The sequence below is a fragment of the Spermophilus citellus genome (assembly GCF_964194105.1).
Source record: "Spermophilus citellus genome assembly, chromosome: 11".
NCBI lineage: Eukaryota > Metazoa > Chordata > Mammalia > Rodentia > Sciuridae > Spermophilus > Spermophilus citellus.
Window position 1 is genome coordinate 111342929 of NC_138192.1, and position 24571 is coordinate 111367499.

The window sequence follows — 24571 nt, forward strand, 5'->3', positions numbered from 1 at the left end:
CCATTTCTGAATCTAAACATCTGCCCTGAGAACTGATAATTTCCATATAGTCAGACTGCATCAGAAGTCATTATCATTGGTAAGAAGCTAAATTCTCAATGCTTTTTTTAAATTTTTTTTTCTACAAAACTGGAGATCAAATGACCATATAATTTTGAAAAAAAAATACAGTTGAACAAGTTTGGTTGAGTAGAGTTTTACCCATTCATTGCATTGACTATGAATTAAGAATTTGATTAATTCAAAATTTTGATGATGCAACTTCTTTTCTTTTAGCACAAGTTTTCATCATTGTTTTCAAGACATTTCTTCAAAGTCAAGATAGTTGGGTAAATATATTACTTGTGTCTTGGTATTTGCTTTTGGATTCCCTGGGAGATAAGTTTAGATAAGCCAGATTCCCAAGTTTGACTTCACTCATGGAGTTCTAGGTATCTGAAATTACAAGTTTCATCCAGAACTGGGATGATATTCACAGGAAGATCTAGATTTGGTATTCCAATACAGTGGTATGATGCATATTGTAAAGCACCTCCAACTACCAATGAAATCAATCTTAGATAAAAATACATTCTTCATGGAATTGCTAGGCTCATAAAAGTCAAGATCTCTGAATCTCTCACTACAGTAGCAACAACAAAATTTGAGCAGATAGTAGTGACTCGAAGGAACATCGCAAATGCACAGTTGCGTGGACTCAGACATGAATATCACTGGCAGGCTGTGGAACTTACCTTGACCCTATGAAGCTAGGAAATTGAACATAAGCTGAAAGGGGTTTCTGATTAGGGAAGCTCTCAGATGCTGGTGAAATGAACACAGATTCTCTCTAAAAGCATCCCCAAGTTAAGCTCCGAAGTTCATATTTAATAGGAAGTAAATATTGATATATGACAGTAAAAGATCATCAAACATAGAAGAAAAACCAATGGATTCCTTGATGGAAAATCAAGATTATGATCAAAAGGACTTGAGATATTGAAATAAGACAAAACAAAAATAAATGTGTGAAAATTTAAGAAAACAAAAGACAAACTGATGAAAATGGCCACACAAGAAACTTAATGATGTATTTTTCTTTCTCAAATATATATTTTAACAAAATATAATTGTACCAAGAACACACAGTTAATAATTTATGCAGAATATTAGAAAATACTAATGAGAGAACTGGTAAATTATGAGGCAAGTATCAAATTAACACAAAGATACTGTTATGAGGAGTAATAATCAACTCACACTTTGGATAGAACTATTTGCAATATATGTTAAAAATAATATTCATAATATATAAAGCTTTCTTGTACAATAATGAAATAAACAACCCAATTTTTAAATTGATAAAACACCTGAACAGAGAAGAATATGATCTGATACACAATTAGATACATGAAAAATAGACACCAGGGATATGTGAATTAATTCACAATGAAATGCACTACACATCCAGTAGAACAGCTTTAATTTAAAAGGCTAATCATATCAAACTTTGGTGAGGCTACAGCTCAATTACACTTTCTGTTAAATGGTAAAATTTATAGAATACATTGGAAAACATAGAATCTTCTAAAGCACTCCTGAGATACAATCTATGACCCAGAATCTCTATCCATGGGCATATATCCAGAAAAAATAAATGCATAGTTAACCAAATAGTATATACAATAATATACATAGTCAATTTATTTGTAATTATCCAAAACTGAAAACTATCAAAATAATCTCAACAGCAGAATAAAGTTTAAAAAATTATGGTATACTTATACAACAAAATCCTCCATGAAAAAGAGTCAGAATAAAGTATTACACTGAAACCACAGACACAGATTAACTCCACAGACACAAGTTTATTGAACACAATCAAAGACAAAGATATACATGTTGTATAGTTAAACATTTTTAGAAATTTCATAAACTATCAGAGCAGAGAACACCCCTAGAGGACTGAGCAGAGAAGTGAGATTTCTGGAATGAGAAATGTTGTATATTTTGATCTGGCTCATACAAAACTATTATATATTTATAATAGAGATTTCAAAAATCAAAAATCAAATACATTTCAGAGAAATGGAAATTGATTATTTATGAAAGCCAGAATTTCACCAAATGAATACTAAAATATATATATTTAATGAGTAAGGAAAATGTCTCCATAAGAAAAAATGTTGAACAAATAAATGTGTGAATATGTATATAACAGAAGTTTATGTGTAATTATTTTTTACTCTAAAGTATCAAAATTAAGGTGTCGATTTTTTTTTAAAGTTCAAAAATGTCAAGGAATGATCTCTGAAGCAAGAAAGTGAACTTAATTTCTAGTTTTTCTTTTCACTCCTTAACTTGGTTGCATAATTCCTTTTAACATTCTTTCTCTTTTCCTAATCAACATATTTGTGGGATTAGGGCTTGAGTTCAGTGGTAGACTGTTTGTCTAGCATGCATGGGGTATGGATCCTTAGCACTTCCTGCCCATTTTATAAAAGTGAATAAAAGTATCAATTGCATGAATGAATGTAGTGGTTTTAAACATTGTGAAATATAATTAAGAAAACATGATATATTATTAAATCATAAAATAAGAGAAATAAGAAAAAAATCTTTATAAAACAATTCATCCTTTCAATGTTAGATGACAACTCAAAATTATGTATCTATCAGTGGCAATGTGTGTCCTGAAGTAAAACAGTTTCCCTAACACTTGTCTGATATATTACTTTCCCAATTTTTAAAAGCACTATCAGGAATGCTGCTGGATATTGAATAGAAAGACAATAGCTTCCTTTCTATTTTCTTGTGGAAAGAATATGATGGACACAATAAGACTATGATTAAAAAAAAATCTTTTCAGATCATCTGAGTTTGTCTCCGTTAGATGTATTATCTTTGTAAAATTGAATTTATCATAAAAATGGAGTTCAAAATCATTACTTTTACCCATCTTTAAAATTAGCTTGAGCAAATACATTTGATGAGTTTGTTAAGGTCATGATGGTAGCATTGAACCCTTTTTATGTCATCATCATCTTTTTCTTCATGAAGCCTTCATTAGAGGTCACAGAGATTTTCCTAAGTGTTGTTAGAAAAAAAATAATATTCTTTCAGGCCAAGAAGACAGTGATGGGAAGGTATCTAAAGCAATATTTAAAAAAAAAAAAAAAAAAAAACCTTTGGTGTCTCATATTGCTTTAGACATTTCCCTCAGAAACGTGAAAACACACAGACATTCAAACTTTGCAACAAACTTCTAGAAGAATAAAGGCCTAAGATCAAGATTTCTTGAACTTAAAAAGAGAGAATGGAAAAAAATGTAAAAAGCTCCTTACACACGGTTATTCTTGTAAGAACTGTGATTAGGCTTGTGTGTCCTCAGGCATATAGCTCCTGGTACAAATTTTGTTCCTTCAGATGAATATGCCTTTCCATATATCATCCCCAGAGGCACATCTATGACCTCAGATCTTAACTATTTTTCTTACTCCACCCCCAAACCTAGAGTGTAGTTTTAAGATTAAGTTCACTTGCATCCCCTAGTATGAACCCATCTTTTTCCTACAGTCTTATTTAATTATTTGTTTGCTTGCCTTTCATTGTAGAAAAGAAATCCTAGAGCTTCAGTGACCTAAATAAGTCAATAAAACCTGTTTACCTGAAGTCCTGAGAGCCTGTCTCTTGTTTACTACTACTAAGAAAAGCACAAATGGTTAAACCTTTGTGAACCTGCATATTCTGAATCTAAACACAAATGAGCAAATTGTTAGTAATCCACTGTAATTACTCCAGTTCTCCATGGCCAGGTGTTATACTCAGGACTATTCATTATGAGAAGAATCAAAAGCTGTGCTTTCCCCCTCAGGTTAGGAAGCCTTTCAGGATTCAGCCTCAGATTTCCAGGGGAAGCACTTGGGTGCTCTCTGCTTTCTTTGCTGCTGTGACCAGATGGAAGCATTACTTTATCTTCCAGAAAGTCTATGAACAGGCAGAGTAAAGGTGACAGCTCACACGGAGTTGTGCCAGATGCTCTTGTTTATTTCAGAGTGTTAAGGGATATTTACTGGCAGAAGTTCAATGGCTTTTTGGAACATTTTCGAAAGGGTCTCAATTTTGGGGGTGAAAATCTGCTTCTGTGTGCAACCCAATAATGAAAACATATTTTGCCCACTAGACTTTGGTTTCTTTTTCTTGGTTTACATTCTTTCCCCAAAAGATAGGAAGGTTTTAAATAAATCCCAAGAGTACACACTTCATGAAGATGTGACACTATTGTCCACACGCTTTCTTAAGGAAAATTAAAAATTAGTGCCTGGAGCTGTAAATTTGTACTCTTTTAATGTTTCTCTTCATTTTGTAAATATGAGTCATAATTTGATTGAGTTAAAGTGAAAGTTACTAAAAAAAAAAACACCCGAATATACAATAACAAATGCCAAGAATGTTCATTTTGCATTTTGCTGTGAACTTAAGCTGTACTAACACTGGGAAGCATACCCATATTTGCTTATTTAACCAGTAAATTTATTATATGGAAAAGGTAGAATTGTTAGTGTTTATGAATATGGACCTTGAGTTCCAGGTTCTGCTCTTTTCTAGGTTTCAACTTGGCAAAGTTACTCAACTTCTCTGGTCCTCGGTTTCTTCATATCTAAAATCATTATAATAATTATCCCCATCATACAGAATCTGTGGAAGAAATATATTTTTTTTTCATGAAAAACATTTAGAAATGTGCCTGGCATGTAATAAGAAGTCAATGAATGTCAGTTACTAATATGACCATTCTCATTGTCATTATTATTCTCTAATCAAGTAACTTTCACTTATTACATTATAAAATGTATATTCTTCCAGGGCAACACTATCTGTAGGGGAAATGTGTCAAAATACTTTATTAGAGATGACTATAATCTTAAGACATAATTGTCTAATCTTACCCTTCCCAAATGAACTCCAGAGAGTACATTTTGTTTGAAAGTTTTCCCAATAAACTGAAACCAATGTTTTCTTCATGCATTTCTTTATTTTGAATGTTAATCAGTCTTACATGTTTTATTTTCTTAAAATTTATATAGAAATAAATAAATAAATAAATAAATATATGCATATATATATTCTATAGCACTGTTCATTAACAAATAGTTTTTTTAAGGTACAATTATTTTAAAATAAAAAATGAGAAAAGCTTTCAATCCACATTTCCAAATTTTATTAATTATAAACTTATTTTCATGAATCACTCTGATTTCCTCCCCCCCCCCAAGGGGGGAAGTTTTTAATATACATGTATAGATATATTTAAAATAAGACACTGCATCATATAAACTGTTTCTCTGTTTCTGAATTGCCAAGAATTGAACTTTTAATCCAATGTAACTTTTCCCAAAAAAAGATGATTTTAATTTATTTTAAATGTTAACTTTAAATTTAATTTATTATAGATACATCAGTGGCATTTGGATTTTCTCAAATTGGGATTCTTTGTCAAAGTAAATCAGATTTTTTGAATTCCTAGAATATTCATGTTATTTTAGGAGTTTGGATCATTCAAAAATGGCAAAATATAACTGTTAAAAATGTAGCACACAATCTTAAATATGTGATGCCAATTTCAATTGTTATGCATAAGTAAATTTTTGGACTCTCATTAAGTTTGTTCCAGGACAATAACAAATACTTATAGAAAGAATAAACTCAAAAGAAGAGTTTGGAGAGGAAGGTGGATGTTGTGGCCAGGAAGGCTGATGGTGCCCTTCCTTCACAACTAAGTCTGCCAGTGACACCCACATTTGTTATAACCTGAGCCATATGGCAATTCTTCCTGAACGGCTTGGCTTCTCCCTTTTCTTTCTCTATTATTAGATTGTTTTGGCTTTATTTATTTTACTTCTTGCCAACTGGGAAGCAAAAAGAACATTGTTTTTGCCTCACGTTGTCTTCACCCCTGTTTGAATGTCTTTGGTTGCCTTAAACAAGAACTTCACTGTTTGCATCTATAATTGAAAGGATTCAGCTTGAAGAAGCCATTCTCTGAGTTTAAGCATCCACATTCTATTATATACTATTTTTCAGTTATCTTTTAAGATGGGGCTGAGGAGAAGTGTCTTAGTCTCTGGTGGTATAAATACTTGCAAATGATGTGCGTATACTAAAAACTATCCTTCTGAATGTAAGTTGCATTTGAACTGACTCTACATGGCCAAAATAATCTTCCCATATGGATAAAAGGTTCATGACTTGGTTTTTTTGAATAGTCATATATAGAAATACAAGGCAATAGATTGGACAAACTGGAGATTACACCCTGCTCTAGGAAAAGTGACAACATAACACTGAATTTTGTACATATAAATATCATTTTTTTTAGAATTGTTACCCTGAGCCCAGCAACAATAGTATCATGGCTCCTACTGAAAGTTTCCAGAGGGGGACAAACTGGCTTGTCCGTCACAATCAATCCAGTCTCATAAGACTGCATGCACACCCGGAAACGAAAGACTTTGCTGTGATGACAGAACTATCCATTTCCAAATTCAGAGTCTATAAAATGTTGTTTCTGAAAAGGAAATTTTTAACAAGGAAATGTAAATTTTAAACCAGAAAGTAAGCTATCATTTATTAAAATAAGGTACAGCAAAATAAAATGAAACAATATCATTTTGCTCTAAAAATACTTGAGATGCATCTGGGGAAAAGATTTAGAGTGATTTACATCTTACTGAATTTGGGTCTGGGTCACCTGGATATTACTGACAATTTCATCACACAGGCCTATAATTGTTTTAGACTCTCCTCCTTCCCAATTATATATGGTCTCTTTTCAAGTTCCTAAAATGTGTTCTTTGAAAATAATAGCTAATTTAAAAAAAAATGACAGGCTGAGTTTTTTAAAATATTCTTTTGTTTGGGGAGTGGTTAAGGAGAATGACATTGATTTAGAGAAAAAAAAGGAATGCATAACAAATTGCTTTGGCTGCCATAAAATAGCAGTATGTCATGCTTTAGTTATCCAAAGGTTCAAGAAAGTAATCCTTTTCCTGGTAATTAAGTCTATTGTTATGTTGTTATTTATTTAATAGTAGATTTAGTGTACTGTTTATAAATTTTCCAAAAAAGGCATACTAAGCCTTTGAACACTGAAATCTATTTCTAAACGGTCTACCAGTCAAGAAATACTTATATCCTGAGAGATGTGATAAGTGAATATCCTGTGATAAACCATGGCTGGTTGATAAAGATATGAAGAAAAGAGATAATCACTATCCAATATTTTCCAATTTTCAAAACATTTTGACCACTTTGACAAGGATAAAAGGGAAAAAGTTACATTCAGATAGTTATCTGCCTCAGTAACTATGAGTGTTGAATGTACCTGCAAGTATTGAATACAACTACGAGTACAGAATGTAACTTCATATGACTCTATGAATCTTATGCATATTTTCATAAAATATGTCAGATTTGTAGCAGCGTCCAAGATCATTATTTGAACACCTATGACCTCAGCTAATTGGGCTGATTCTGAATATATATTTTTATTTTCAATCCTAAGAATTCAAAACTCTTTATCAGCTGGTACTGTGATATTTTAATTTTATTATGTTTTCCATATTTCTTCATTGATAGTTAAGTATGACTTTTATTTAAAATATCATCTCCTAAATTCTGACATTTCCTCCTCTATTAGTCAGATTACATACAGAAAAATCAGTTATCAGATTTGAATTGCAAATAGAAAACTGGACAATAACACTCTATATCTCATTTTTTTCATCTTTCAAGTTAACATAAAAATATCTAACTTTAAGGTCAGTTTTAAAGATTAAATGAAGTGTGGATATATCTCTGTGTACAAAGTACATGTCAGAGTGTCTAGTGCATGAAGTTTTTTTAGCCAATTTTTTCGACTCCCAATAATGTTTGTGAAACATAATGTTTGGGAAAAACCTGATTAAATTTATGTTTCATTTACCAGAGTTGCAGAAAACAAGTGATCAAATTGTCTTTAAGTATGTTTCTCTTATATATTTATTTATACAAAATGTGAAGAAAACTTTTTAAAAACAATTTTTTTCCTCTTAAAATATTTATATTCTTTGGTTGAAAAAGAAAGAAAAATTCCATTTGAATAGTAAAAACAAATCAGACTTTATTGCCTAATCAAAACTGAAAACTCAGATGAAGTATTGGATTTAGGCCTGACCTGCTACAGGGGCTTAAGTATTGTCAGTAAAGCCTGTTGTTTCTTATGATTCTTGGCTCAGCTCTCCCTTGTGTATTCATTCTAAGGTTCCATATAGGAATAAAATAGCTGAGCTAGATCTATACTTTGTCACATTTAGGTGCAATGCAAGAGAGAGAAAGAGCACCCCTCTGTGTATGTCCTATTGACAATGATTGGACCATCTAAACATCCTTCAACCAGTCACAATGTCCAACAGAAAGTGATATTCAACCAGCCAGCCAAGATCACAACCTTAAGCACCCAAGATACATGGAATGATAGTAGGAAAAGGATGATTCCTCAGATGAATATCGTGGGAAGCTTACTGGGAGAATATAAGTGGATTTGAACCATTGCATATAGCATGCTGAAAAAAAATCAGGATGTATTGGAAAGATACTGCTTCCTATTTTTCTAGTCTTGCCAGATGTCTTTTGGTGTCACATTTTTAAAAAGTTTGTACTAAGATTTTGTTCTTATGTATTCACACACTTGTCTCTCTGATACCACAGCAGCATTCTTGAGTCTATCATCTGAATACAGAAGACTCAAATATCTTTTGAGCTCTATTTTGTGTATCACTTACCTTTGATTACATGGCAAGCCACTCCAAAACTAGTGACTCTGCCATTGGTAATTTTGGCTGGACTCTGCTAATCAGATCCTCTGTCCTTGGCTCAGTCCAATTATAATCTCAGTCAGCTGCCAAACTGGTTAAATTTAAGTACAATATTTTTTTCCTTAACCTGACCAAAAAGTACAAAATAAAATGTTTCAATATTGTTTATTCAGAAAAAGCATCAGCTATGGTGGGAAAACTGTTTTAGGAATATAAAGGTGAACCACAAATAAAGATTGGTCATAGTATATATAATCCTTTCAGGGGAGGAACATGTCTACTTTGTAGCCCTTCATAGTTTTTGTAATTCCTGGCATATTGTGGGCATTCGGTACTGATGGTCCTCAATTTACAATGTTTATACTTAGGCTTTTATTGGCTTTAAGATTATATAGCAGTAAGAAATATTAAACAGGACCTAGGCTTAAAATTTTGAATTTCAGCGTTTCCTGGGCTATGAGAATGCTATGTGATATCTTCTGACAATGCTGGGCAGCAGCAGTGAGTCATAGCTCCAAGTCAGCAATGCAATCACCTGTGCAAATGATTCTACAGTGTACTGTGTTGCAAAGCTAGGAGGCTCCGTGGGTGAGGTACATTAAATGCAGGGAGGTGTTGTTTGTTTGTTTTGTTTGTTTTTGCAGTGCTGTGGGATTAGAGATTAAACCCAGGGCTTCATACTATCATAAATCAAAGAGTATAAACATCCTTTATTTAATCAATGAATAAATTAATTTCTTTTGACCAATTATATTTATCTAGGGGATCTAAATCTACAACAAACTGACCCCTCATTATGGATTAATTATATTAATATCTAGGGAGTTACCTTCCATTTGGAGGAATCAAAAAGTTAAAAAAAAAACAGTTAATTTTAACCATGTAAAGCATGTTTGAGGAACATCAAAGTCCACATAGCTAGAACAAAAGGAAGTTGGAGAGGGAGGCAGCATTTAGATCAAGGAGCATATCATAGGCTATGAACACGTCTATTGAACAATTGGAGACTTGAAAAGAGAAGTGACATGATCTTATTCCTGTGATTTCATGGTATTTTTAAAGGATATTCTGGCTCTAGGTAGAACATTAAAGAAGATGGGAGGAAAAAGTGGAATAGAGAGACATTATGAGCAGGGTAAAGTATTCTCAAGGAAAGAGATGTCAATAGTTTAAATTGGCATGCTAGCAGTTGAGGTGGTTTGAAGTGGTCAAGTTGGGAAATTTTTAAAAAAGAAAATAGACTAGTCTTGATTAATGGATTGAACATTGATTGTGAGAGAAAGATATGGGTCAAGAATAAGCAATGAGAATTTTTACATAAATAAAGAAGACTGGGAAGGAGCCAGTTCAGAGCAGAATGTAAGACAGTTCTCTTTTGAATGTGATAAATATAAGAACCTTATGAAATATGTTTCAGATCAGAGCCCAACAATTTGACTGCTCCCCTGATTATATAGTCTATTTTGTGAACAAGAAAGAGGATCTTGACTGCTTCTCACTCTCAGGACACCCACATTCTCCTTGAATGTGTATTTACCTTCCTAAATAAACCTCTGTGTATGCCTTTGTCTGGAAAGGAGGAGGAGGAGGAGGAGGAGGAGAGGCGGGGGGAGAGAGGAGGAAAGAGGATCTCTCTCTTTTTTTCTTCTTCTTCATCTTTTTTTTAACTTGAAGAAGTTGTGATATGCCAAGGAGATATTTTATGGTGAGCTTTTTATTTTCAATTAATATAAAATAGTGTCACAAAGTAAGGAGATATGTATACCTCAATTGCACATTTTTGTGTATCATTTATACTTTTATTAAACAGAATTATAATAATAGGATTTATTTCCTTGGGTGGTTGTGAGAATTAAATTAGTTAATCCCCATAAAAACCTTAGAATAGTTTCCAGCACAGGGTAAACATTTTTTATTAATGTTATCCAAGTAGAACAACCCAAGAGTTTGTTACGTGAGTTTGGAGTTCAGGGAAAAGCCATAGTTGGAGCAAAAGATAGAATTTAACACCACCAGACCAGCTGAGATCTTATAAAATGTGAGTGTACATAGGGAAAAGAAAAGGACCAAAGATATCCCTGAGATTCTCCAAGATTTTGTGACTGGAAAAAGGAGAAAGAGTTAGCAAAGGAGAATTTGACAGAATTGGCAGTAAATTTTAAGGAAAAACAGAAATGTGTAATGTTCCAGAAACCAAAGCTAAGTATAGCTAAAATGAAGGAGTGATCTTTTTGTTGGATGGGGATTAATAACTGAACTTTGGATTGACTAAAAAGGAAACCATTCACACCCTTATCTTCCAGTCTTTAGTGGAGTTTTAAAATGGAAACCTTATTGAAGTGACTCAACAGGAGAATGAGAAAAGAAAATATTTAATCAGAGTGAACTTTCTCTGAGAACTTTCGCATTTTGTGGAAGAGAGCAGAGGAGAGTAATGATGGAAGGTAAATTTTTATTCAGAAGGGAGACATTTCACCATGTTCTCAGGTTGATAGGAACAATACCACTCTAGACATTAAGGGAATTTCCCTAGTCTCCTTTGCACTGCAACAAATTTGAAATGGAATGAAAACACATTTGGGTAAAGGGAACATTATCTACTTGCCTCCAAGTAGAAAGGTTACAATTATCCTCCTAAAGATTGAAAGCATATTACTTTACATAGTCTATTTGTGTGAACAAGAAAAAAGATCTCTCTTTTTTTAACATGAAGAGTTTGTGTGTGTTACTCTACGGAGACATTTCATGGTATTACTGACCTGTTTTTGTTTTGTTTTGTTTTGTTTAAATTCTCAATCTGGTCAATACAGTGTCACAAAGTACAAAGGGTATCTATACCTCATTGCTAATATTGTAACTGAGCCCCAAACTATTACTTTTAATGTATAACAATGATTAAGAAATTGGTCAGTTTATCTCAGGTTCTGCACTCAAGGCCTCTAGTCTAGCTAAATCCAGTCTTTTGCTGAAAACTTATGCTTATTGCATGCTCCCTCATTCCACATTGATGTGGGTAATGACTTTCAAAACCTTTGTAACATAAGGATGTATGACTAGGCAACTTTTTTTTTTTTTTTTTTTTTTTTTTTTTTTTTTAAAGAGAGAGGAGAGGGGGAGGGAGAGAGAGAGAGAGAGAGAAAGAGAGAATTTATTTATTTTTTTTTTTTAGTTCTCGGCGGACACAACATCTTTGTTGGTATGTGGTGCTGAGGATCGAACCCGGGCCGCGCGCATGCCAGGCGAGCGCGCTACCGCTTGAGCCATATCCCCAGCCCCAGGCAACTTTAAATATAATTTTTCTTTTTCATGTAAGACTATCACAAATGAATTTTTATAATTACTATTTGAATTATCCTTATTTCTGGAGTATAGTTTAATAATTTGATACACATATATAATGTGGCAAATCTGGATAATTAAAATAAAATGAACTTTTTGATGCTTCTCTGACAACTAACTTCTTTCAAAATTATTTGCCAGATCATTACCAGTCTTATTTGTTTGCCTTTGCTTTATGTTTTCTAATCATTTTTATGCTGTAAATTAATTGACATTGGTAAGCACTTTCTAAGTATTGTATGCTGCTTTTCCATGAATAAATGGAGGTTTGCTATTAATACTGCCAAAGTGAAGCCTTTCATATTGGTATATAGACACAAAATATCTGGATTGTAGTTTTGGTCTAAATTTCCCCCCAGAATATTCTCTTGTAAAGGGGCTCTTTTTTTTATTAGGAGTCTTATGGGAGAGATTAAGGATGTTTGTGACTATTATTGCTACTAAGAAGAAGCCTTTAGAATAATTGCTAGTTTCAAATAGCAGCAATCTCCCCATTATCATGACCACATTCATACATTAGTTCAATGTTTTTGACTATCTAGAATAATAAGACTGTGGAATGCTCAATAAAAAAATTGAAAATAGAAAAGCTCAGTCATGGCTCTCAGATAATTGTCTAGTGGAAAAACACATCATGCATTGTCTCAGCCATTATCAATACGTCTTACAATAATGATATAAAGGATTCAATGGAACAAAAAAAATGGAACTTTACCTTATCAGTCATAATGAGGTGTCAGGGAAGGAAGCCTTCTTGAGAAAGTGACCCTTTCTTTAATTTCACAAATTAAAAGTCAGTTAGATAAAGAAATAAATCTGAGAAAGGGAAATAACTCTACAGGTGATTTTATATTAGCATTACTATACACACATACACACAGGAGCTGTGTGTGCATGTGTATGCTCATATGCACATGTGCAATTGGTATTGTGTATTCATATTTTTGTGCATGTGTGTGTTCAGAGTATAAGGAGAGGCAAAGATGCTGCCAAGGAAGGGAGTGATAGAAGCTACAGAGGTCTTCTATTCTATGTGCATCTCATCCTGAATGAATAGGGGAGACATTAGAAGATAAAAAGAGGAGTCACAGAATCACATCACCATCCCTGAATGCAGCAGCAGAGACTTGCTTGGACTTGGAGTTGGTTAGACAAGCTTTGGGTACACACTGGGTCTGCTACATTAAGTCAGACATGCAGAGGTAAGGACCTACATAAAGGCAATAGGAAAAACCCAAATATTGTCTATTAATCAAAGTTTTAAATGACTCTTGACCTTAGGAGAGTAAATAAAGTTGCCTTCTTAAAAAAAAAAAAAAAAAAAAAAAAAAGGACCCTCTTTCTTCTCCAGACTGTATTTATTTTTTATTCAAGGAATTCATATTCATTTAAATTACCACAAAATATAGAAGAAAAAACATGGATTTATTATCTGCAGTTCTGGATGTCCGAAATCTTACATGGACTTTCAAGGTATCCACAGAGCTGCCTTCCTTCTAGAAGTTCTAAGGAAAAATTTCCTTGTTTTTTTTTTTTTTTTTTTAAATTCCTAGAGGCCATCTGCATTCCTCGGCGTGTGGTTCCTTTTCCATCATCAAAGTGCTACTTCTGTTGTCATTTCTCTTTGACTTTGACCTTCCTGTCTCCCTCTTACAAGGAACTTCGTGGTTATACCAGTCCTGCTGCTATAACAAACTATCTTAGACTGAGTGATTTATAAATAACAGAAACTTATTTTTTTTTTTTCTGGTCTAGAGTCTGAAAGATCCAAAGTCAAGATGCCAGCAGATTTTGTCTGGTGAGGAATAACCTCAGATTCCAAGTTGACCACAGATTCCTCTTTGCTGTGTACTCACATTGCAGAGGAGGCCCAAAGATAAATGATGGGAATGACTCTCCCTCAAGCCTTTTGGGAGGGCAAAATCCCATTCAGGAGGGTGGAGCCCTCAGAGCCTGATCAGCTTCCCAGGGAACCACATCTAAATGCCATCATCATTTTGGAGTTAAGCTTAATCATCTGAGTTCTGGAAGGATGCAACCATTCAAATGATAGACGCCCCACCCAGACCACGATAATCCCCCTATTTCAATATCTTTATTCATTTCTCTTATTAAAAAGTGTTTTTAGTTGTAGATGAATACAATGTCTTTATTTATTCACTTTTTTAATGTAGTGTTGAGGATCGAACCCAGTGCCTTGCATATGTGAGGTGAGTGCTCTACCACTGAGCTACAGCCCTACCCTCTCTTTATTAATGTCTATGAAATCCATTTTGCTTTTTAAAGTCATATATTCATAGGCTTCAAGGGTTAATATGTACTAATCTTTGGAGGGCCATTTTTCTAACTACCACAATGAACATCTATGAACCATTGTAAACACTACCCTCCTAAAACATGGTTCAATGTCTTTGTCTATAGAGACCAGAAAGAACCCACTAGAGTCTTGTCTCTGCTCATCCTTAGCCTTTCGGTTGCTCATTTATTCACTTAACAAAAATAAGCAAGAGACAAAGCTATGTTTGCTATTGTAAATCCTTTTAAACTTCTTTTGGCCATCTCCAAGGTAAATATAAGTTCCTATGTCAAAATATTTTTTTAGAAGAGTTGCTCTCTGTTACATATTTTAGACAAGTAAAAGGATGAGGTCTAAGCATTTCAGTTATTAAACAGGGTTTGTTTAAAATATCCCCACCCAAATTTTAATATTCTGTGCAGGGTGCTTCACAGTAAAACCTATGCCAATAAGTGGAAAGAGACACTAGAAAAAATGATTCTTTTTATTCTCATCAGTTAAAAAACAGATCTTTATATTCAAAGAAAATTTTAACTTTGTTATTGGCTAATCCACTCAAGAATGCAATGGGCACATTCATGCTTTCTATATTTTCTTAATCTTCCAGATAATATAACAGTAGAATGAAAAATTAATATTTTCCTATTATAAACCCTGTACAGAATCAACATTAGCCAGCTGTTCACCTCAGTGCTATTCAGATCTAAAACGTGATTTTTTTTTCCTTTTTTTAATTTAACCCCCTTAAAAAATTTCTTAAATGTACTATTTGATTAGGTTACTTTTGGTCCTGACACATAATCAGAAAGGATTACTTGGACTTTCTTAACCATGAAAGCAAACACACTCTACTAGCAGTCCCCTAAGACATTCTCAATCCGGCTGAGGAAAAATAACAGATCTGGGTCTTAGCCTTTCAAAGTCACTTCTCTCCCTGAGCTCATGTTTATCTGAAAATGACCCAGCTTGGACATGTTGGCTATGATAAATATGGAACATGTCGTAGGTGATGTTACGGAGCAGGTGCCCTTTGTGATACAGGCTGCCCTCTGAGCCTTCCTATTTCCTGGACAAGGAACTCAAACATTTAGGTGCATTGTATGTTTTTTGTTGTGGTAGTGGTGGTTGGTTTACATTTGGTTGGTTGATATTTTTTTTCCATCTTCTTTCAGCTTTCAGTGAGCGTAAGTGAGGTTTATCATTTTCACACTTGTTGGATAAGAACATTGGATTCATTTGCTGCATTTAATCTCTTGGTCAGCCTTCTCCTTAGTGCCTATGCAAACTCATTTTTAAGATACACAACAAATGTTCTTTATGCTGCTGCCCAGTGTTGGAGTGAATGAAGTCCTAAAATCACAAAAGAAACAAACAAAAAGGAACACGCATCTGTCATTGGCTTTAAAGAGAGCTTAATTTTTTTCCCTGGCAAATCATAATTTCTGATGACTGCTTATTTTATGCAAATCTTGAAACATGTTGGACTACTAATATGATGATGCCCTTAATGAAATTATATAGCTTCTACTGAAGGGGCAAAATTGGAAAAGATTTAATGTGTCTTATTATTAGTCCACCCGGCCGTGTCCGCAAATGGGACAATACTGTAACGCAATCCTATAATCCTGTTTTACATAGAAGTTGATCAAAACCAAAACCCCAATATTTTATTAATTTTCAGTTGGAATTAATTATGAATACTTTCAAGCAGATAGCACTCATTTTAATGTATTTCACAAAGGTTTTACAATGCTTATCTCTGTGGCTCTAATTTTTTTTTGTTTTGTTTTGTTTTATTGTTGGTCGTTCAAAACATTACATAGTTCTTAATATATCATATTTCACAGTTTGATTCAAGTGGGTTATGAACTCCCATTTTTACCCTGTATACAGATTGCTGTATCACATCAGTTACACTTCCATTGAAAGCTGGGAATGGAACCACCATTTGACCCAGCTATTCCCCTTCTCGGTCTATTCCCTAAAGACCTAATAAGAGCATATTACAGGGACACTGCTACATCGATGTTCATAGCAGCACAATTCACGATAGCAAGATTGTGGAACCAACCTAGATGCCCTTCAATAGATGAATGGATAAAAAAAATGTGGCATTTATACACAATGGAGTATTACTCTGCATTAAAAAATGACAAAATCATAATATTTGGAGGGAAATGGATGGCATTAGAGCAGATTATGCTAAGTGAAGCTAGCCAATCCTTAAACAAATGTGGCTCTAATTTAACAAATGTTTCTATATTTCAATAACTGTGACATTAAGTGAAATCAGAACAGATTTCTATGTTCAATTGTACTTTCTTAGATACTTTTCTGTACCCACAATAATGGTTCCTACCCTTTCTTGTGGCTATTATCTTTATTATTTTGTTAATGCCTTAGCAATAGAACTAACATGATTCTGAGTGTGTGTGTGTGTGTGTGTGTGTGTGTGTGTGTGTGGTGTTTTAAACATGTCAAACACTATTGTTAAGAATGAAGGTTTAGTTGGCTGCTGAGATAAAGACCTATTGTATGCAAGGTAGAAACACATTCTCGTTTAGTAACTTTTCAATCTGGGGCAATGCATAACTAGCCTGATACCTGCAATTTTGGGGGACCTAGGTTGTTTTCCTCTTGTTCTGCCCCCTCAGTATGGAAGCTTCCTTTTGTTGTTCAAATGTCTGCTTTAGCAAAGCTAACAGGAAGGAGAAAGGGACAATGGAGGGCTCAAAAATTACTCTTTAAAAGTACAACTGGGAAATTGTTTATATAAAATTGCTTCCTCTCTACTCCTATATATAAGAACTTAATCATTCTACCACATGTGGGTACAAGCAAGACTGAAAAATAAGGGTCTTTAGATAACCCTTGTTAAAATTAGAATTTATATTGTTAAAGGAAACATGGGAGAATGGCTATTAGTCTCCAATCAGGAGCCTCTGCCAAAGACTGTAGCATTGTTTTGGAGTACTTTGAACATACTATGTGTAGGACAGTCAAAGGCACAGCGGCACACCTATAGAAATTTTATCATTGCTTTGTAGGGATGTCTCAAGTGAATTCTTCATTCCTTCCTCTTTTGTTTCCTCCCTTCCTTTCTATGTTCATCCAACTCATTTTCCATATTTCATTTCACTGTAGGGATAGAGACCAAAATCTTTCTGGGTGACTCAATAAAACATCACCAGCAGGTAACATTTTACTGTAATCTTCAAGGGGAGTAGAAGCCTGTTGCTTCATACTTGGTCCTGGTACTTCCTTTGCTCTCCTGAGCTCTAACATTATCTAAAGACTGTAGCTGGGGGGCTGAACTCTGGTACTATGGATACCAGTATTACCATTGCTTCCAGTTGCTTCCTTCCACACATGCATCAGGACTGTGCTTACTCAAATTCAGAGTAGCTGTGAGACTTTCTTGGGTTAAAGATGCATGAGCAGAATGGAGAAGTATTATTTTTGAGTGGACAGGTGGAAACATTGTGCATGATCCTCCATCTCTCTTCCTCACTGCAATGATGATAACTGAATTTGGTATAGAAGTACACTGCTCAGCCATCACATACAGTCAGCCATCCTGGAGAGCTGCCCAGACCTGAAGCACATTCCCAGAGAAATAAAGTCTTGATGCTTTAAGAAACTAAGATTTGTGGGCTGTTTTTCAAGCAAAGGAATCCAGCCTACTCTCACCCATACATCTAATAACCAATTCTTCCTTCAGTGTACTCTTCTCACATGCTCTTTCACGTTCATGTTCTCTTCTGCAACAAGGTGATAGTAGTGAAGGAAGATTAGGAATGGAATGTTAGAAAGTGCTGAATCTTCTTCGATGAAATTCCTAATTATTTTACACAGTGTATGCATTAAGTACAGAGATTCATTATTCTCTATACAATTCATAGTGATTCATTTTAGATTGGTAGAGTCATATTTATTCTCTATTAAAAAAAAACTAAAAAAAGCCTTTATGTATCAAAATAGGAAGCAAAATACCTGATATTCACTCAAAACACAATAAGCTTTTAAAAGTGAAAAGCAAAACAGATGCAATATTTTTTTGCTAAAATAGGCATTACCTTGTTCATACAATTTAATGTAATCTATTCATAATTAAAAAATCTATCAAAGAACTTAATATCTATTGCATTATTCACCATGTAAGAAATAGTATTCTCTTTTATATTCTTAGTGCCTAAGTTATTAGGTCATGTGATTATTTGAAAATGTCCAAAACTATAATTTTGGGGCCTATCAGAAATGTATCTTAGTCAAGGAAATTGTAGGGAGATATGCCTGTGGTAACTGACCCTGAGAATTGACAATATTCTCCTGATTTGAGAGTTAACACTGAGGAATTTGCTGGTGCTATCACCAGTTCCTTGCTCTTGGTGAGCACTCAAACATAAAGAGAGTCTCAACATCAGATATGAGAGATCAGGAGGGTACTAGGAAAAAAAGAGAAGACAAAATGGTAAAGAGGATCTGAAGTGGCTTTCTTTGAGCCAGAAATATCATGAGATGCCCTGGGGGACCTTAAAAATTAAGGGTGCCTGTCCTACTGATAGGGAGAATAAGGCTCTGTCTCTTGACTTCAATAGTCATGTTTAGAGGTTTATGATTCTCATTATTCTTACATTAAAAATATTTGTGTCACTTTCTTCTATTTGTTGGTATCTTTGAATCAACTACCATCACCTTGTTGAAAACTACCAGATGGTAGTTTAAAAACAATCAGCAAGCTTTCACAGAATTGAATGAATGGAGAATGAATACTTTATTTAGGGTTAGGCACATTCACATAATACTATAAATTTAAACACATATATTGCCAAGTCAATTTGATATAAGGATATTTGACTTAGAAAAACTGCAATATACATGTTGATCATTGCTATTAATGAGAAATGTCATTTAGGATAGGAATGATTAAGAAAGGGCATGACACTAGGGGTTTCAATTTTTGTAGAATTTTATTTCTTGAGCTAGACTAAGGATTGTTACATGGATTTTGCAATATTCTTTATAACATTTTGATGTCTGAAATATATTAGCATTATTTTAAAAATCTGACACTCTCCAACACAGTTTCTTCTTTAATTTTTTTAAATGTTCCAGGAGTTAAAGAAAACCAAACTTGAATACAGTAAATCATTTTTTTTTAAATTGTTCATTAACAAATAAAGTTGTTTTATTAAAAGAATAAAACTCGGGGAGGGTTGTGGCTCAGCAGGAGAGTGTTCCTCTAGCACATGTGAGGCCCTGGGTTTGATCCTCAGCACCACATAAAAATAAATAAATAAAGATATTGTGTCCAACTAGAACTAAAAACTAAATATTAAAAAAAAAGTTCAAAAAAAAAAAAAACCCTCATTTTATCGCCCTGCTTGAATCCATGTGTTTCTTCATGGTGTCAGCGACTCCTGAATGCAATTGATCTATTCTGATGTAAAAGTATTAGTATTATTTTATTGCTAAGTCTGGAGAAAATTACTTTATTTAGACATGGTGAAATTAGAAGACAAGTTATGGAATTACATTGATAATGTGGATAAAAGTGTATACTCTAGATAGATAATTTTGAAGAAAAATAGTAATTTGCAGTTTGGAGGTGTGCATTTTCTAAATAACTGCAATAACTTTATTTTATTTTGCCATTATAGATCAAAATGGCGATAACATTAGTACAAAAAGGGGATGCAGTTTGGATTTTCATTGCACTGCTTTCATTTGCTCATCTGGCCTCGTCAGCTGAGAAGCAACAGAATAGGTTCTACTTTCTGATGACAGAGATTACTTGTGTTGAATTTGTCCTGTGGGCTAAGATAAATGGATCATGCTTTGAATATTTATGAAACTATGTGCAGATAGGGAAAATTTTAAATGTATTTTCTTATATTACATTATGATCTACAATGTTTTGTTGTTAATATGGGGAAAATGGCCTGTTATTTCCATCTAACTCTTGTTTCTCAGGTGTAGCTCTGACTTGCTCTGTTAACATTTTTGCACCCTCAATCTGTGTACCTCTCTAACTTCTGGGCTGTGTGTGTGTGTGTGTGTGTGTGTGTGTGAAAGAAGGGTCAAAACTTGTCACAGTGTCACAGACATGTCAGATTTCAGGCCATTTCTCTTAGCTTGTCTGGGTGCAGAGCATGCACATTTGCATTGTGACCTTTGCAAAAGCAAACAGAGAAGGTGATGTGAGGGTCATTTCTTAAGCCCAGCTAATGAACAGATTATCCCCAAAAGCCTCTTATTCTGAATAACAATGAAGAGTGGAAAGTTCACTTTGAGTCTTGAGGGCCAAAATAAATCCCTGAAGTGGAATTTTTAATAAACCGACTGTATATCGCAATCATTATTTTAATTATTTGTTACTGAACTGCCCAATGCTAAAAGATTAAATTGTTTGCCACAGCAAAGTATCATCTTGCCTTCCAACATAGTTTTCAATTATGTCCTTGTCCTTGAACTATATTGCTTCTTAAATAATCTGCTACAGTTCTGTTCTCTTCTTTCTTCCTTTCCCCACACCTCTCCTCTCCTTTCTTTCTTTTTTCTTTTCTTTTTCTTCTTTTACTTTTCTTTCTTTTTCTTTTTTCTTTTTTTTTTTTTTTTTTTTTGAGGAAAAGAGGGTCTGATGCACAAAGAGTTTCCCAGGAAAGAAATTTTGCAGACATTTTCAGTTAAGTTTTTATTTTCTCTAGGGCTAATTGATGTTTAAATGAATTAGAATGTTTTAATTATTATTCTCTCCCCATATGTATCGTTTCTACACAAACATATGGTATAATATGTCTAGATAGGTATTGTTATAATTGGTTACTATGGAAATGTTGTTGGCAATATTACAGAAGGTAAATCTTCCCTATCAGAGCGAACTCAAAAGAAGAAAAATAGGTTAACCTGGGACTTTTAGATTCAAGTGACACACTCAAACTTTAAAAAATTTATGACTCCATATTTCTCAAGGGTAATGTCTAAGCCTGAGACACCAGTACATTATAGTGGAGACACTACTTTAACTTTATATGCTTGGCTACTTGGCCAGGACTTTAACAGATTTACCACTGTTGAATAACATTAAAATTAGCTGATTATTTCCAGGAAATTTTTTACATAAATTTTTATTAGCTATTTCATTCATATATTGGTCCACCTGGTTTCATTGTAACATTATCAGGGAGTGTTTCACATAATTGATGCCCATGTTCCAAATTGTATTCTTCGAAAAGAAATAAATGAAGACTATGGCATTACCTTTCCCTAGTATGAAGGGAGAAACTGTGGAGGTCATGATACTCATCTTGCAACATTGAAAAGAAGGACTCTCTCTCCTTTTTAAAGTTCTGCTGATAAATGCCCTGATTCTCCTCTCTATTTTTTATGGCAGGGCAATCGTCCTCTTCTTGTTCCAGTGGAATTCTCTCCATGGCACTGCTTATTTCCCCATTTGACAGTTTTTTTTTTTTTTTTTTGGACATTCTCATCTACTGATTCCTCTGACCTCCACTGATAGCACTAACATATGCATTACAACCTTCTCTTTCAAGTTTTAAATCATATTTTAAACTCTCTATTATTTACATCCAAGTGACTCTAACAGAGATACTCTATATTCCTATAGATAAAACTAAGTCTGCTATCTTCTTTCCCAGAGTCTCTTCTTTTATTCTCTTTCATGCTAATGGAGTAATATTCACCTGGTAAATTAGGTAGAAAATTGCTTCTACTTTTCCTTATCTACTTCTTCCCCTAGGATCTAAGAAGTCATCAAGTACTGTCTTTTCAAAGGAAGAAATATTTCCTGAATCCTTATTCTGTTATGCATTTCAATAACCACTAAATTAATAATTTTCTCCCTCATTATTTCTAATTACATTCTAATCAGCAGGTCCTTTTAACCCATACTTAATTCTGCAGTCAGAATTGTTTATTTCAAATTGTTCATATCATTTTTTTTCTAATTAAACACCAGTGATAATTCCCATTTTATCCTTGGTCATTAGGAAAAATTCCAAACTCCTTAATATGCTCCTCACCTTCTATTTCCAGATGCATTTCTATGACTTTTCCTACTCACTATACTGTGACTCTAGGCAGCTGTAACTTTGACAAATAACACCTTCTTCACAAAAATACATCCCAAACTGCACCCTACGAACAGAATTAATTGTTCTTTCCTCAATGCTCCCATTGTCTTTTAGACAATGTTTAGGTAACTACACCAATCTAAAATAGAGATTTAGTGCTCTTAATTTCTAGTTAAACATAGCTTTAATGACATACTACAAATTTGAAATGTTGCATTTATTTTCTATCAATACTATATTATTAATATATTAATTATTAATGCTATCAAATTTGAAGACACATTATAGATGGTTAATATAGATATCAATATCTATTAATATCTTCAATCTTCTGTTGCAATCTGCTTTTTGACAAACAGGTTATGTAGAAATCAGAAATGGATTAGTTAAGTGATAAGTGATAAGTATTTAAGAATTGTCAGTTATCCTTTTTAGAACTCATCTGTAGTTCAGTTCTCCTAAAGTCAGGGAATGTAATCTGAATAATTTTAGTCATTAGACATCTGTTGAGATTTTTTAAATAGACTTTTCTGGTAAATGTTGCACATGAGTTTTAAAAGAATGAGTATGCTTCAGTCTTGAGGGTAGCCTTTTAGATATTTCAGTTAGGTCAAGTTAATGGATTGTGTTGCCCCCGTCTTCAGGTCTATACTCTTTCGTTTTATCTGTTTGTCTTATCAGCTGTGGGGAGATGTGGATTCAAGTAACATGCAACAGTGTGTGTTTGTTAATTTCTCTGGAGTTCTGGCATATTTCACGCTATGTATTTTAGGGACATATTAATTGGAACACTAAATACATACTTTGTAGAAAAGTGTCTTTCCTTAAAATCTACTTGTTTTACTAGTATAGAAAATAAGGGTGACTTTTGGTTTGTGTTTACAAGGGGTATCTGTTTTCATTCTTTTCTATTCAAGTTTTCTGTGTCCTATTGAGAGATACCTTCAGAAATTCACAGATGGTTCAGGTTTTTTTTTTTTCCATCCAGCTTGAAAATCTCTGTTTTAATTGTAATACATATACTGCTTAAAATTACTCTAATCATCAGTGCAGCATGCTTATATCTATCCTCTCACAATCCATTCTGCATTTCTCCCACTTGTTCACGACTTCTTTACTTTTGAGGCTTCTTTTGGATTAGTCAGTTATTTTTAAGTTTCCCACTTGCTCCCTGCATTAACTTGCTGTATTTACACTTTTGAGTCTCTTTCATTGTTACTATAGAAATCCTAGTATATACTATTTACTTATTATAATATAGCATTGTACTTAAAATTTCCCAAATAATATTAGACTCTGAGATGATTAACCGTCTTCTTTCACTTTTCCTGGGAGGTTATTTTTGACATGCATATAATTCTACCTATAATTTAATTTTATAAGTCATTATTTTGTTTTAGAGTCCATATTTAAATTTGTCGACATAGTAACTCTATTGCAGTTTATATTTTTCTCAATATTTTTTCTATATTCTCTATTTTCCTTTTAAAGGAAGAGACTAGTATTGTCTTATTGTGAGCCTTGTGCTTTAAATTGTTTAAGTTTCTCTAGAAATATTATATATATATATATATATATATATATATATATATATATATATATATATATCTCCATATCCCTGTTCTGGGGTTGGTGGGATATTGTGGGAAATGAGTCTGGAAAACTAAGGTGAGGTAGGTAGAACATACTATGGAGTGAGTGCCTTAGAAGATCTTCAATTCTCTTTATTTTCTAGATAGGAGCATATAAAATAGAAGAGTTATCATATTATAATCAGAAGCTGAAATGCAGATGTTTTATTGAGTGTTTTTTCTTCATTTGTTGAGATAACTATAGAGCTTTATATGTTTGTTTTTAATCTAGTTTTTATAAATTGAATTAATAAATTCAGATTTCAAGGTTTTATTGCACTTCTGAACTAAACAAATTTTATAGATAAATATAATTTATATATTTACATAAGTGAATATATACAATATTTTGTTGGATTTAGGCTTATAACCTTTTGT